The sequence below is a fragment of the Ornithodoros turicata genome, unplaced genomic scaffold (genome assembly GCF_037126465.1).
Source record: "Ornithodoros turicata isolate Travis unplaced genomic scaffold, ASM3712646v1 ctg00001273.1, whole genome shotgun sequence".
Lineage (NCBI taxonomy): Eukaryota > Metazoa > Arthropoda > Arachnida > Ixodida > Argasidae > Ornithodoros > Ornithodoros turicata.
This window is the reverse complement of record NW_026999531.1, coordinates 21,642-37,709: the sequence shown is the minus strand read 5'-3', so window position 1 is coordinate 37,709 and position 16,068 is coordinate 21,642.

The following is a 16,068-nucleotide window of genomic DNA, read 5'->3' as shown; positions in this document are numbered from 1 at the left end:
GCACAGTGCTAAGGAATGGCCAGCGCGGCAAAAATCTCCGATGAATTGCGCATGCGCAGACCGATCTTCTTTCTTAACCTCCCCTCCGTCCTCCTCGGGATTTTGTTCGTGCCCCCCCCCCTTCTCCAGCTTCGCATATTCTTTCCGATTGTTGCTTATCAGTAGAACCTGCAGTTAGGAGTACATGTCCCGCATGAGTCGACAGCACAGTTGAGAGTTGAGCCTCCTGTTCTTTTTTTTCTTTGTCTTTTTCAAGTAATAACCTTGATCAAGCATTTTGTCCGGCTTTCAAAGCGTATTGTTCTTTGCGACCGCCTGTTCTGAGATGCTACATCATGTCCATCTGTGTACAATCCGCAGTAAGCGTCTCATTGAAATTTAAGTCATTGAGAGATATTGTTCTTCCGAAACGCTTCTATTCGGTGTTCCTGATGTCAACAGCACCGTCGACACGGAGTGCTTCTCAGACAATATGCTTCTTCAAACCTATTGTCCGCGCATTATATCGCTTCATTTTCAGGAGGTGAGGCTGCTCTGTGTTGTTCTGTTACGTGTGTTCACAGTACAATGTAGTATGCTAAGAGTGGCTGCTTTTCTGAGACACTATGCTTATTGAAGCATATATGCTTGGCGAGGCGTACCGTTGTGTACTGTTGAAAGCGTTTGACATGTAAACAAAACACGGGATATTGTTTGCAAGGTTACCCAAGCAGCAAGCCAATATTGGTCCAATATTGGACCCATATGGGCTGCCAAGCTTGTCCATATTGGACCAATATGGGGAGTGCAGCAAGGCTCCATATTGGACCAATATGAGCTGTCCATATTGCCAAGCCCATTTTGCGCCAACATCGCCAATATTTCTGTGATAACACCAACGGGGAGACCGTGTAATAATAAAGCATTATCCGAATTAATATCCACCACTGATATTACTTCTCTGTTCGGTTTTCTTCTGATTTTTGGAGATCTCATTTATCCATGTAGCATACAATTAAAGGAAAAGAAACACTGCATCGCCCCAAAGACGAAGAACGGGTGGTACGCCCGTCTTGCTGAAGGATACAAGCAGTCCCACGCTACGAGGCAGGCAGCGTTTGAGCGGACGGCGTCAAAAGGCTACGTAACACGTGATTCCTCCCGTCAGGGTGAGCTAACTCACCACTGAAATCCCAGAGCCAGGCCAGTTAAGTATACTAGAGAAAAAATAGCCGGAGCTCTTTGGCCGCACGTATAGCATATGTTTGTAACTCAAACGTCGCCATGCCAGTACTGGACAGCTGTTTCGGCGTCCTTGGGCCTCATCAGCAGTACGCAGGCAGGCAGCGTTTGAGCGGATGGCGTCAGAAGGTTACGTAACACGTGATTCCCCCCGTCAGGGTGAGCTAACTCTCTACTGAAACCCCAGTGCAACGCCAGTTAAGTATACTAGAGAAAAAATAGCCGGAGCTCTCTGGCCGCACGTATAGCATATGTTTGTAACTCAAACGTCGCCATGCCAGTACTGGACAGCTGTTTCGGCCTTCTTGGGCCTCATCAGCAGTACGCAGGCAGGCAGCGTTTGAGCGGATGGCGTCAGAAGGTTACGTAACACGTGATCCCCCCCGTCAGGGTGAGCTAACTCACCACTGAAAGCCCAGTGCAACGTCAGTTAAGTATACTAGAGAAAAAATAGCCGGAGCTCCTTGACCGCACGTATGACATATATTTGTAACTCAAACGTCGCCATGCCAGTACTGGACAGCTGTTTCGACCTTCTTGGACCTCATCAGCAGTACGCAGGCAGGCAGCGTTTGAACGGATGGTGTCAGAAGGTTACGTAACACCTGATTCCTCCCGTCAGGTTGGGCTAACGAACCACTGAAAGCCTAGTGCAAAGTCAGAGAAGTATACTACGGAAAAATAGCGGGAGCTCTTTGGCCGCACGTATACCATATGTTTGTAACTGAAATGTCGCCATGCCAGTACTGGACAGCTGTTTCGGCCTTCTTGGGCCTCATGCACAGTACGCAGGCAGGCAGCGTTTGAGCGGATGGCGCCGGTAGGTTACGTAACACGTGATGCCTCCCGCCAGGGTGAGCTAACTCGCAACTGAAAGCCCACTGCAAAGTCAGAGAAGTATGCAAGAGAAAAATAGCGGGAGCTCTTTGGCCGCACGTATAGCATGTGTTTGTAACTCAAATGTCGTCATGGCAGTACCGGAGAGCTGTTTCGGCCTTCTTCGGCCTCATCAGCAGCACGCAGGCAGGCAGCGTTTGAGCGGATGACTTCCGAAGGTTACGTAACACGTGATTCCTCCCGTCAGGGTGAGCAAACCCACCACTGAAAGCCCAGTGCAAAGTCAGAGGAGTATACTAGGGAAAACAATAGCTGGAGCTCTTTGACTGCACGTATATTATATATTCGTAATGCAAACGTTGCCATGCGTATATATATATATATATTGTTAAGAGGCGAATAAGACGGGAGAGACAGGAAGCTTAGCGTGTGGTTTTATGGCAGCCAAACGAAAGAATGCGGGTGATATGAAAACTCGCGCTAAAGGGCTGATGGCGATGAGCATGGCTATGGTTCTCCCTCACATCTTCTCCCCGGCCGAAGACGAAGCCATCCTGGCTGGGATGTCCTCAGAGGATGAAGGGGGTTTGTAGGGCTTGAGGCGGGATACGTGAGCATTTTCTCGGGAACGGCAACGGCGGTCGGAAGGTAAATCAACAGGTTCCACGGAGTAATTAACGTCAGAGTTTTTGGAGAGTATACGGTAGGGACCAAGGTAGCGGCAAATGAGCTTTTCGCAGAGGCCTGGTTTGCGAACGGGTACCCAGAGCCAGACGAGGTCGCCGACGTCGTAGGATACATGTCTGTGACGCTCGTCGTAACGCAGCTTGGCGGCGGCCTGCTGACCGAATGTGCGGCACCGTGCGAGCTGGCGACACTCCTCAGTTCGTGATGTTGCTTCGGCCAATGTGAGGTTGTGGTCGGTGGAAGGATGATATGGAAATATGGTGTCAACGTTAGAGACTGGTTCTCTGCCGTACACGAGTCGGAATGGACTGAAATTTGTCGTGGATTGAATGGCGGTGTTATAGGCATATGTGACATAGGGCAAGAGGGTGTCCCAGTTCGTTTGGTCGGACGACACGTAGAGGGACAGCATATCACCAAGAGTATGGTTGAACCTCTCTGTAAGGCCATTAGTTTGCGGATGGTATGCAGAAGTGAAGTAATGCGCAACGGAGCACGCACGCAGAATATCCTGAAGCAGACGGGCAAGGAACGGGCGGCCTCGGTCGCTGAGCAGCACACGAGGTGCACCATGGCGGAGAAGGAGGCTGTGGATGAAAAAGTTTGCGAGTTCTTCTGAAGAGCCACTACGGAGCGGGGCGGTCTCAACGTAACGTGTAAGGTGGTCGATGGCGACGACAACCCACTTGTTTCCAGCTGGCGAAACAGGCAAGGGGCCGAGTAAGTCGACGCCGACACGATCAAATGGTGCATGGGGCGGGGGCAATGGCTGTAAAAAGCCAGCCGAGGGCGAAGGGGACGTCTTCCGCCGTTGACATGAGAGGCACGATGAAACGTATTTGTGGACCGTTGTGTACATCCTAGGCCAGAAATACCGTTTCCGAATACGTTCGTATGTTTTGAAGAACCCCAAGTGGCCCGCCGTAGGGTCATCATGCAGGCTCTTTAGGATTAGCTGACGGAGGTTTCGTGGTACGGCGAGCAACAAACGCTGACCTTCGGGATCGTAGTTGCGCTTGTAGAGTGTTCCGTCCATTAGTATGAAGTTTTTGCACCGCCGCTGGAATTTGCGGTCAGGGGAAGGGGAGGAGCCGTTCAGATGGCGGACAATCTTCGAGAAGTCTGGGTCGAGAATCTGGTGTTCTTGGAGGACAGTCAGATCGATAGGAGGTGAGGACAGGACGCTTATCGTGCCATCTGTTTCTCCTTCGGTAGGTTGCATAGCGGGCAATGGGCAGCGCGATAGCGCGTCGGCATCACGATGTTTCCGGCCGGACTTGTACTTGATGGCATAGTCGAATGGCTGGAGGCTCAGGACCCAACGGCCTAAGCGACCAGAAGGGTCTTTCAGAGTGGTCAGCCAACATAAAGCATGGTGGTCGGTGATGATGATGAAGTGGCGCCCATAGAGGTAAGGACGGAACTTTTTAACGGCCCAGACAACAGCGAGGCACTCCTTCTCTGTTGTCGAATAGTTCTGCTCAGGGTGCGAAAGGGTGCGACTGGCAAATGCGACAGCGGACTCCATCGGCGCATTGGGTAAACGCTGGGCAAGAACAGCTCCGATGCCCACTCCACTTGCGTCAGTATGTAATTCGGTTATTGCTGACGGGTCGAAGTGCGAAAGAATTGGCGCAGACGTTAAGGCTGTCTTCAGGCGCATGAAAGCATCGGTGTGTTCCGCGGCCCAGGCAAACTTGCCGTTTCGCTTGAAGAGGGACGTAAGAGGAGCGGCGGTGTCCGCGAAACCTCTGATAAACCGTCGAAAATAGGAGCAGAGACCGATGAAGCTGCGCAGATCTTTGAGTGTAGTAGGAAGGGGAAATGAGGATACCGCCTTGATTTTGTCGGGGTCCGGCGCGACGCCGTCCCTAGAAACCACGTGACCGAGTACTTTGATTGTATCATATCCAAGCTTGCACTTCTTGCTATTGAGCTGCAGGCCGGCGCGAGAGAGACAGCTGAATATTGTTTCGAGCCGTTGGATATGTTGGTCAAAAGTGGATGCAAACACGACGATGTCGTCTAGATAGCAGAGACAAGTTTTCCACCGAAGGCCACGGAGCACAGAGTCCATCATGCGTTCGAAAGTGGCTGGAGCATTACACAGACCGAACGGCATTACGTTGAATTCAAATAAGCCGTCTGGTGTGGTGAAGGCAGTCTTTTCCTTGTCGGTTTCGGCCATGGGTATCTGCCAGTAACCAGATCGGAGGTCCAGGGACGAGAAGTGACTTGCGCCGCGGAGGGTGTCAAGGGCGTCGTCGATCCTTGGCATAGGATAGACATCCTTGCGGGTGATGTGGTTGAGGCGACGGTAATCTATGCAAAATCGTATGCTTCCGTCTTTCTTTGGGACAAGCACGACTGGAGAAGCCCAGGGACTTGAGGAGGGTCGAATTATGTCTTTGGAGAGCATTTGTTCCACTTCATTTTCAATAACCTCTCGTTCTGATCCTGAAACTCGGTACGGTCGTTGACGCAGGGGTGGGGAGTCCCCGGTGTCGATGCGGTGCTCGGTATGGCGTGCGACGCCTAGGGGAGAGGCGCCGATATCGAACAGGGAGGAGTACTGACGTAGAAGAGCAAGGAGCCGGTGCTTTTCAGGGGAAAGCAGAGACGGTGACATCATAGAATGAAATATGGAATCAGGCTGGCGAACAGGAGGACGACCGGTAGGGCATTTGGAGTTAGGAGTACCTATGACAGCGACAACACCGTGTGTGTAGTGCGGTTCATACATTGCGACGAGAGATCCTGTGGGGAGGAGGACGGGGCCATCTAGTAGATTAGTAATTGGTATAGCCACTTCGCCGCTTGCGGGAGTGCACAAGCACACAGGAGCGATGAGGCCTTTAGTAGAAAGTGATGCGTTTTGCGGGTTCACAATAATGTGCGGTGAGTCGAACGTGCCCAAGACTGGCTTCAGGCTGGCGAAGACGGTAGAGCGAGATGGGATTAGGACATCGTGGAGGCCATGTAATTTGCAGGAGGAGATCGTGACGTGCTCAACCTCATAGGAGGGCATATCAGAGAAAAAGATTTCGTCGGCAGAACAGTCGATGAACGCACCGTGGTCCTTCAGAAAGTCCCAGCCTAATATGGCGTCATGTGGGCAGGAAGTGAGCACGACGAACTGAACTGGGTACCAGGAATCTTGAATCCCTACGCGTGCCGTACATCTCGCGGCTGGCAGAAGAGTGGCATTTGCTGCACTTTTGAGTACAGGACCGTCGTATGGTGTCGTAACTTTACGTAGCTTCTTACAAATGTCCGCACTGATTACCGACGTGGCCGCACCTGTATCAATGAGAGCAGTCATCCTGAGACCTTCAACAACGATGGTGATGAGATTACGGGGAGGTTTATGAGGAGTGATCCTTGTCGCAGCCCGCCCTCCTCGGACTGCGGCTATTGGTTTCCCTCTGGAACAGGTGACGGGCCGCGATTGCGTGTAGGTGACGGACGGGGGTCCCGAAACCGTGGGGACGGTGAGCGAGAGCGGCGAGCATCAGGTGAGATGCGACGGTCCCTTAGACCTGACCGAAACGGCCCGTCAGGTATGCCGTAGGGAATGGAACGATTCTGTCTCGCGGCCACGTAGGAATCATAAGAGTCCGAGCCCGTCTGACCATACTCGAGGTCTCTGCGGCGGCGGCGACAGTCGCGCGAAATATGCCCTCGGATACCACAGTAAAAGCACGTTCGCATTTCTCGTCGAGGGGAAAATGTGGTCGGACGCCGATTAGTGAAATATCTGCCTGCTTGAGAATATAGAGGCGCGATAGGGGCAACAGCCTCGTAGGTATGTGCTCGGGCCTCTGGGGCGTCGTATGTTGGAGGCATGCGAACGACATCGGCGTAGGTGCGGAATGGCGGCTCGGGTAGAGGTGGCGGAGGTTGGGCCATAGCGGGTGAACGGACAACGTCTGCGTAGATACCGTTATTCGTCTTAGCTGGTGCACTGGCACCCAAGGCAGCGGAAACTTCCTGTCGCACAAGTGCGAGCACACTGTGCGTGGGTGGTTCCGGAGGCAGCGGAGAGCAATGGGGCCCTGGGTACGTCCTAGCGATTTCTTCTTGGACAACCTGGCAAATGAAGGCGCGAAGAGCCTCTCGGGTTGTAGAGTCCATGAGTACGGCTGATGAGATAGAGGAAGATAGCCGAAGATTTTTCGCTTCTTGGAGTTCCTTGCAGAGGGCTATGACATCTTGGACAGAGGAAGGGGACTTCAGAACGAGAAGGTGAAACGCATCAGGTGCGATCCCCTTGAGAATGTGCTTGATCTTCGCGGGATCCGACATGGTGGAGTCGACGCGATTGCACAAAGACAGAATCTCCTCAATGTATGACGTAAACGTCTCGTTTGCCAGTTGAAGTCTCTGTGACAGCTTATGCTCTGCGTCGGCTTTTCTCAGCGCCGGTCGTCCAAAGAAATCAGTGAGGCGGGAGCGGAACACAGACCAAGAGCTGATTTCGTTTTCGTGGTTCAGAAACCATGTTCTTGCGAGGTCCACCAGATAGAACGCCACATTATTTAGTTTCGAGGAGTCGTCCCAGGCATTGAACTTGCTTACTCGTTCGTAGGCGGCCAACCAATCATCAATGTCCTCAGTGCCCGTGCCGGAGAATACGGGCGGATCACGTTGCCGTGCTGCGGGAGCGTTGCGTTGTCCCACGGGCGTTGGCGAAGCGTCGCCGGTTGAGGCATTGGGGGAAGCCATCGCGCGAAGTGAACGCCCAGAACGCAACTCCAGTACGAAGTCGGGAGATCAAAGCGGGGGTTTGTGACGGTTGGGTAGCGAAAGGGGGATGACGAAGTCGCACCTCCACCAAATGTTAAGAGGCGAATAAGACGGGAGAGACAGGAAGCTTAGCGTGTGGTTTTATGGCAGCCAAACGAAAGAATGCGGGTGATATGAAAACTCGCGCTAAAGGGCTGATGGCGATGAGCATGGCTATGGTTCTCCCTCACAATATATATATAATGCAGGCATAAATATATATAATGCACGTGTCCTCTGGTGCTGCCGCATCGTTCCATGAGTATCTGTTTCTCTGCGTGCAGCCATAGAAGCCATATTAATCTGTAAGTTTGAATTTCAAACACGTCTAGTATCATTTATTTGTTTCTTTAATGGCTTTTTTTCCTGCATTACAATTCACTGGCTTGCACTGTGGCATTGAGGAGTGCTCAGTCACCCTCCCAGGTGTATATCGCTCGCTGAGTGACCCCTGGTTTGCCAATTCGGAACGATGCGCAGCTACCCAGGGCCGATGAGCCGCAAACATGGCGAAACACGTGTCCTCTGGTGCTGCCGCATCGTTCCATGAGTGTGTATATATATATCTTGAAAGGTTGGAGTTGGATCGGACGGCTACGTAATTATAGTTGAAATAAATGGGAGACAGAAGACGAAAGTAGGGGAAGTAACAAAAAAGGGGTTTATTAAAACTTAAAAATCATAAAAGTTAGGGAGGATGTCTACGTTACGGCGGAAGCTCCGCCTTCTTCGGGACAAAAGAGCTAAATGTGGCCACGAGGCTGATAAGGGGCTTGAGAATGACGTGGTCGGTTGGGGGAAATTCCCGCCACCTGGCGGTTGTCAATTGGGGAAATTCCAGAGCGTTTTTGTGTCAGGTCCAGGAGTGGGGTCATCGTCCTTGTGGGTCAGTGGGGATTTTGATCTGGCTGAAACGAGAAAAGGCAACAGGGTCTTATCTAGGTTGTTAGACTTCTTATTGTTGACAGCATGCCAGGGTCCTCGTTAATGGCCGATCGGAATTTGTAAATTAGGTAAGATTCCCGTTGTTCCCGGGAGCGGTCCGAGGTAAAGTTCGACTGGAGAATAAAAACTGAGGCTTCGTTGATTGAATGTTCTGGTTGTTTGAAATGGCGTGAGACTGGAAGATTAGGTTTCTTGGTAACATCCGATCGGTGATTGTTGAATGTTGAATATATATATATATATATATATATATACATGTGTGTGTATATACACAGCCGCTTCTTTGAAGATGCGCAATAAACAAAATAAAGAAAAAAATGGCGTTCCTTCACGAATTTTTTTGCGGACGATCTACCGAACGGATTTTTGTTCCGAAAACGGTTTTGGTATCTGGTGACCGAATAGATCAGATGTTCTCATTGGAGCAACTTCGTAGCTTTTATAATTAAAAAGTTAATTATTGAAAGTTAATTAGGTCATTGCCTTAGGAGTTTGTTAATGCCCCCCCTAGGGAGTGCCCTTCAGCATATCCTATATTACAATTGATTTCATCTCGCAAAAAGTGATTGATATATTTTTAAAAAATCTGTTCACACTTAGCGTGGACTGAGTGACGTAGAGTGAAAAAAAAAAGCATAGGCTCCTTGGCTGCACGTTGAATATATGTTTATAAGTCCCAAACGACGCCACACTAGCATTGGACAGCTGTTTCGGCCTTATTGGGCCTTCATCAGCAGTGCGTAGGTAGGCGACGTTTGAGCCAGTGGCGTCGGAAGGTCACGTGGAACGTGATGTCCGTTAGGTCCTTAGGAAAAAATAGGTTGATTTCTGAACTAATTTAACCATAAAATTATTAAGAATAGCGCTATTCCAATTCAGGGCAGCACTATCGACATCGTTAAGACAAGAATGTTCCTTGTCAAAAAAAGAAAAAATACAAAGCGCCAACAAAGGAATGCATGCATGTGGGGGCATGTCAGGACAAATCGTACGACGCTTGGCAACAGAGGAAAACAAACACAGAGACACTTGAACAGAGTAAAAAGACACTCACCATCATTTTTCACGTTCACAGCATTCCCTCATTGTAAATCCGTTCGTCACAAAATCCACCTGCATCGTCGAACACCATTCACCAGTGACGAACCACACATCCGCACCCCATCAGGGGCAGACAGAACCCCACCGCAGCTACGCTCTTCCACTGACGGCCAACGCAATTGCCAGGAGCAGAATTAGTGTGCCCACACCCGTCAGTGTCCAAGAGTAAATCCTTGCGCCCCCTGCAGGCCGTTGTCATTGGTCGTGATGTCATCCTATTGTCTCAGGGCTACACTGTTTTTTTCCACTAATGCCCCTCTAGACAAGGGATTCCTGAAACAATAGTCTCGCGGTATGACGTCATCATCCAGGGGCGTGGTTCAAGGACACCTACGCTCTAGACAGGGGACCTGTTATTTATTGAATCACTATCCCAAGATTATTTCCTTTATTCTACTATAATGATTGCATAGGGAACTATTGCAGAAAAACACCACACATGAGAGGAGATTGTAGGAATTAAGCATTCCATTCCCAAGGTCTTACTGTACAGGAAAAAAAAAAGGTTCAGCAAGACATGTCCATCCCGTCCGAGAGCCAGGCTGCTAACTGAATAATGACACTTTGTTCCACCTGCATAAAGTCACACACCTGTCCCCCTCGCGGTTACTCTCTGAACTAAATGAATTGCAAAATTATTAAGAATAGCAATACAGTCAACCCTCGATTTATGAACCTTCGATTTATGAATTCCCTCGTTTTATGAACAGGAGCACGAGGAACCAAACTTTTTACATGCATTTCTTGCTCGTTTTATGAACCTCGATATCCGAATAATGAATGGAATCTCTGGGAACCAACTAGGAGTTGCCCAGCGTTTTTGCCTTCAATGTATGAACGGATATGGTTCCGAGGTAAACACAAATGTTCAACAGGATTATTGCGTGTCTTATGAATGATGCCGGAACGGACCAATCTTTTTCCAGGTATTGCACACCAGCAGCATGGCCGAGTCGGCTAAGGCGTCCGCTCATTGGCGGTAACCCAGGTCGTGCTGCAGACTGGGAGGTGGTGGGCTCGAATCCTACCGCCGGCTGTGCTGTCTGAGGTTTTCCCAGGGTTTTTCGAAGACTTTCCAGACGAATGTCGGCACAGTTCCCCCTGAAGTCGGCCCAGAACGCTTACTAACCCCACATGTCCCCCACTCCTTCCTGCTGTCCTCTCTCCATCTGTCCACATCTGTACGCCGCTTATATCCACAGTTGCTTCGCGGCGCTAACACGCAATCAAAAAAATGAAAAGGTATTGCATCCTCGGTTTCTGACCCCTGGAAATCCGAACAACAAAGGGGTTTTCAAAGGGGTTTTATAGCTTTGTAGTAGCTTTTCTAAACTGCAATGCAATAATTATTAATATAGTAAAGGAATGCCATCATGTACCCGTAAAGGCGTTCTCTCTAGTCCTCCGTCGAGCGCGAATAGAACTTTGCCCCCCGGCGTTCGCGCCTTTTGCCCGCAGGTGTAGCCTCAGACAACGAATGTACGAGCATAAAAAGGGTCATGTATTACATGAGCCTGGTGATGATGTTGAGTGGTCTCACTTATTATTTTGAAGGAGCAGTGCTAGTTTACTGGTGATGCGATTCTAATGACCATGATGAGCCTATGGAGGTGAAAATCGGTAATATGCATGGTGCTTTTTTTTGTTGAATTTTATTGCAAAAGTGGACGTCATTAGGAATCAGACAAAGGAAATACTCTTGCGATTCAATAATTAATAGGAGTCTTTGTCGCTGTCTTCTTCAGACAGGATGTGAGAGACGTCACGCAGTCCGTAGCAATGCGTTGACCGTTACTGGAAAAAAGTGAAGCAATAGAAAAATCGTGTGTATTGCCCTGGACGGATTTATGATGAGCACTGTTTTTGAATAAGAGGAGTGCGTGTGCTTAGAAATAGTTTGATGCTGGTTTTCTTCTTTGTTCAAGTGTTTCTTTTCGCTTTTTTCCACCATGTTGTCTGAGAAACATGCGCTGACATGCCTGGGCCTGTTAGGACATGCTTTCCTTCTACATGTAGTGTTTCCTTTTTGAAAACAAACATTCTTGACGATGTCGATAGTGCTGCCCTGAATGGAAATAGTGCTATTCTTAATACTTTTGCGATTCATTTAGTTCAGAGAGTAACCGCGAGGGGGGCAGGTGTGTGACTTTATTCAGGAGGAACAAAGCATCATTATTCAGTTCGCTGCTGGCTCTCGGATGGGATGGACATATCTTGCTGAACCACTATTCTATTTTTCCTGTACAGTATGACTTTGGGAATGAAATGCTTAATTCCTACAATCTCCTCTCATGTACGGTGTTTTTCTGCAATAGTTCCCTATGCAATCATTATAGTAGAATAAAAGAAATAATCTTGGGATAGTGATTCAATAAATAACAGGTCCCCTGTCTAGAGCGTAGGCGTCCTTGAGCTTCGCACCTGCATGATGACGTCATACCGCGAGACTATTGTTTCAGGTTGACCTTGTCTAGAGGAGCATTTGTGAAAAAAAATGGTGTAGCCCTGAGACAATAGGATGACGTCACGACCAATGAGAACGGCCTGGAGGAGGCGCAAGGATTCACTTCTCTCTTGGACACTGACGAGTGTGGACACACTAATTCTGCTCCTGGCAATTGCGTTGGCCGTCAGTGGAAGAGCGTAGCTTCAGTGGGGTTCTGTCTGCCTCTGATGGGGTGCGGATGTGTGGTTTAGTCACTGGTGAATGGTGCTCGACGATGCAGGTGGATTTTGTTACGAACGGATTTACAATGAGGGAATGCTGTGAACGTAAAATACGCGGTTAGTGTCTTTTACACTCTGTTCAAGTGTCTTTGTCTTTGTTTTCCTCTGTTGCCCAGCAGTCGTACGATTTATCCTGACATGCCCCGACATGCAAGCTTTCCTTTGTTGACGCTTTGTATTTTTTTCTTTTTTTGACAAGGAACATTATTGTCTTGACGATGTCGATAGTGCTGCCCTGAATGGGAATAGCGCTATTCTTAATAATTTTATGGTTAAATTAGTTCAGAAATCAGCCGCAAGAGGGACAGATGCATGACTTAGAGGAGAAAAAGCATTACGATTCAGTTCCGTGCCTGGCTGTCGGATGGAGTAGATGCATCGTGCTGCCCTCCTTGTTACCCGTCCTCTGTGTTGATTTGTTGAGTGCCTAGTCCTCTTATTACCCATTGATGGAGTGACGTGTTAGGATATTTTTTTTCTTTTGCAAGTCTCATTTAGTAAGGCTTTGGAATTCCTACGATTAGTTTTCATGCACTGTGCTCTTCTGCAATAGTTTCCTATGCAATCGTTATAGAACAATAAAGGAAATAATCTTGGGATAGTGATTCAATAAAATAGCTCCTCTGTCTAGAGCGTACGCATCCTTGAGCTACGCAGGAGCATGATGACATCATACCGCGGCTTCATTGGAGATTGACCTTGTCCAAAGGAGCATTAGTGAAAAAAAAAACAGTGTAGCCTTGGGACAATGGGATGACGTCACGACCAATGAGAACGGCCAGCAGGGGGCAGCAATGCTCTTCCCTCTTAGCCTTTCGCAGGTGGCCGCCGCAGAGGGCGCTGAGAGCGCGCGCGCAGCGTAGCGGACGCGGCGTGTGGCCCCAGTCAGTTTCTCGCTGGCTGTCGCGGAGAGCAGACGTGCACTCGGTTGCTCCGCAGTCCCCGCACTAGCTCAGTTTCTGCCTGCCTCTCGGATGGAGCAGTCGCATCGGTCTGCGCTACTGTTGTGGTGGGTTGATTTGTTATGTAACTAATTCTTTCACAAACTTTGTCCCCACTTTGTTTGCGATTTTCATGCCGGTGCACGTCGGGTGCTGGTTGCTGTTGTCCGGGCATCCCCGCCATTTTCTGTCTTCTTCTGCCTTGGGAACGAGAGTAGCGCCTGCGTGATTCTTAATAATTTTGTCGTGAGATTAGTTGAGAAAGTAACCGCTAGGGGGTGCAGCTGCGGAGCTTTATACAGGAGAAAAAAAAACATTACGAGTCAGTTCTCTGCCTGGCTGTCGGATGGAGCAGTCGCATCGTTCGGCGCTCCTGTAGTGGTGGGCTCATTTGTTGTGTAACTAATTCTTTTTCTTGTTAGCTATTGATGGTTAGCATAAACTTGCTTTCCCAGCCTCTGTATTACGAGTGTTTTTCTCCTCGCATGTCCAGAGCTTTCCTAACCTGCCCAGACATGTTATGATGACGTCACAGGATGTCCGGAACTTGTGGTCATAGCTGCGATGCTTTGCAACCTGCCTCTGTGCTCCGGCGATGGTCAGCGACCGTTCCAGACCGCTTTCTTCAATATGGCGTCGTTGATTGACTAAACTTCTTCTCTCCACTCTATCTATTTCTTTTTCTTTTTTTATGTAGTGCTTCTTCTCTCGTAGTGCACAACGCTCGGGTGGTCTGGACACGAGTTAGGTGCTCCCCAATTAGTGTGGTGGCTCCCTGGAGGGTGCTGATTAATGGGGAGGTACCAATTAGCTCTAATTGTTAATTAAACGTGTCCAGAAGCCTTCTAGCGTTGTGCACTATGAGAGTACGTCCCATACTACTGCAATCTACACTGATGGGACCAAAGTAAGCAGTGGTGTGGCGGCCGTTGCCCTTGAAGGTGATTCTATTATGAATGCACGCCTGAACACGAGCGCCATCGTTTTCACCGCTGAGCTTTACTCGATTATCCTGGCTGTGCGGCACATTCAACAAGGCGACCTTCAAAATTCAGTTATTTACTCCGATTCGCTGAGCTTTGTGCCTACGCTGGTTTCATGCTATGACAGCAAGAATCACCTCGTCAAGCGAGTAGAGCGCTTGCGACTCAACTTTGTTCCCGTGGCTTTTCATTCGGTCTCTGCTGGGTCCCCAGCCACACTGGTGTCCCGGGGAATGAACGAGCCGACCGTGAGGCTCGGCGAGCGTTGGCACAAGAGGAGTCGGATCTAGGACTACCCTACCAAGACATCCTGCCAGTATTAAAGAGAGCTGTCTACGCACAAAGGCAGCGGGAGCGGGACATGGAAGAAAATAACAAGCTACACGTCACACAGCCACACGTTTTCCCCCCGCATTGGACTGAACACATCAACAGATCCTCCGAAGTTCTTTACGCGAGATTGAGGATTGGGCAAACATGGCTCACGCATCACCACCTACTCAGAAGCCAGGATCCGCCAGCTTGCGCGCACTGCGGTGACAGCTTGACTGTCTTGCACGTACTGACATCCTGCCCTCACTTCGAACACCAACGCCAACAGTATTTCACCGCATTCTACAGATACCATGTGCCACTCCACCCAGCCCTTCTACTGGGTGACACTCCTCTTGTGCCGTTTGATAATGTCATCCAATTTTTGACTATGTGTGGGCTGCTAAGTCAGATGTAGATGTTAACCATTGCTCCGCTTTTATCCAATATCACCGAACTCCTCATGTACATATCTCATCCTGGATCACCTCATCGCTCACACTTTTAGATAGCTTTTAGCTGCCATATTGCCATACTCACTTGTTATCGTCATTCTCCTCTCTCTCCTATCCTGGTCCATCTCATCGCTCATACCTGTAGATAGCTTTTAACTACCACACACACTCTCTCTCACATCATCTCTCCCATAATCATCTCACATCACCACACACTCACCATAGTTTTGGCGCTCGATGGCCTTTGCTGCCTTTGTGCCATTAAACCCATAATCTCTCTCTCTCACTCTTTTCGGCTGTGGTTCCAGTCACGCAGGCTCCGCCTCATGGCGTGCGTCATATATGTCACGTGAGGGGAGAAAGCGAGAGCAAGAAATGGGCGGGAATGGCGGGAAGTCCGAAGACGAGGAAGTCAGATTGGTATGTGCCCGGCGGCAGAACTGTTTGCAAGTAGGGCAAATTATGCGACTTCTTTGGGACTTCTAACTTCAAAAAAGGAATTAAGAGCGGTTATATGTACGCAGACCGTCAGACTGAGAACAGGATAAACATTCACTTAAATGCTCCGTTGAAACAGCACCAGCATCTTACGAACTATTATTTACGACGTTGCTGGCGTGCCGCTGTCGGAGGCGTTTTGACAATTCCCAGTAAACCATTCATATCCATAGGACATCCCCATAAGATCGCGAACGTCCTGAATCTCTCGACAACTATGCGATATCTACTGCATGTCTCAGAACGACATTCGCGTTTCGGTTTTACTCAGTAAATAACAAATGTCGTAGGTACATCTGCAGGATATTGCATTTTCGATATTTGACTGGAGCAAGCAGCCTGGAGATCCCTGGGATATCCATGTAAGGTCCAGTACACGAGATTTTGGGCACCGGTTGAACGTCACAAGGATGTCGCCTGGAGACATACAGATAAATGTGAAGTTTATGACGTCTTGTTCTGACAGTCACATTTTTGTTGTACTGAAAGCAAGCAAAAACTTCTGTAAACGCTAGCTGGATAGGGGGGAACAAGGAAGATCGTTATATATTTTTATCGTTCGCCTGCTGTTTGCCG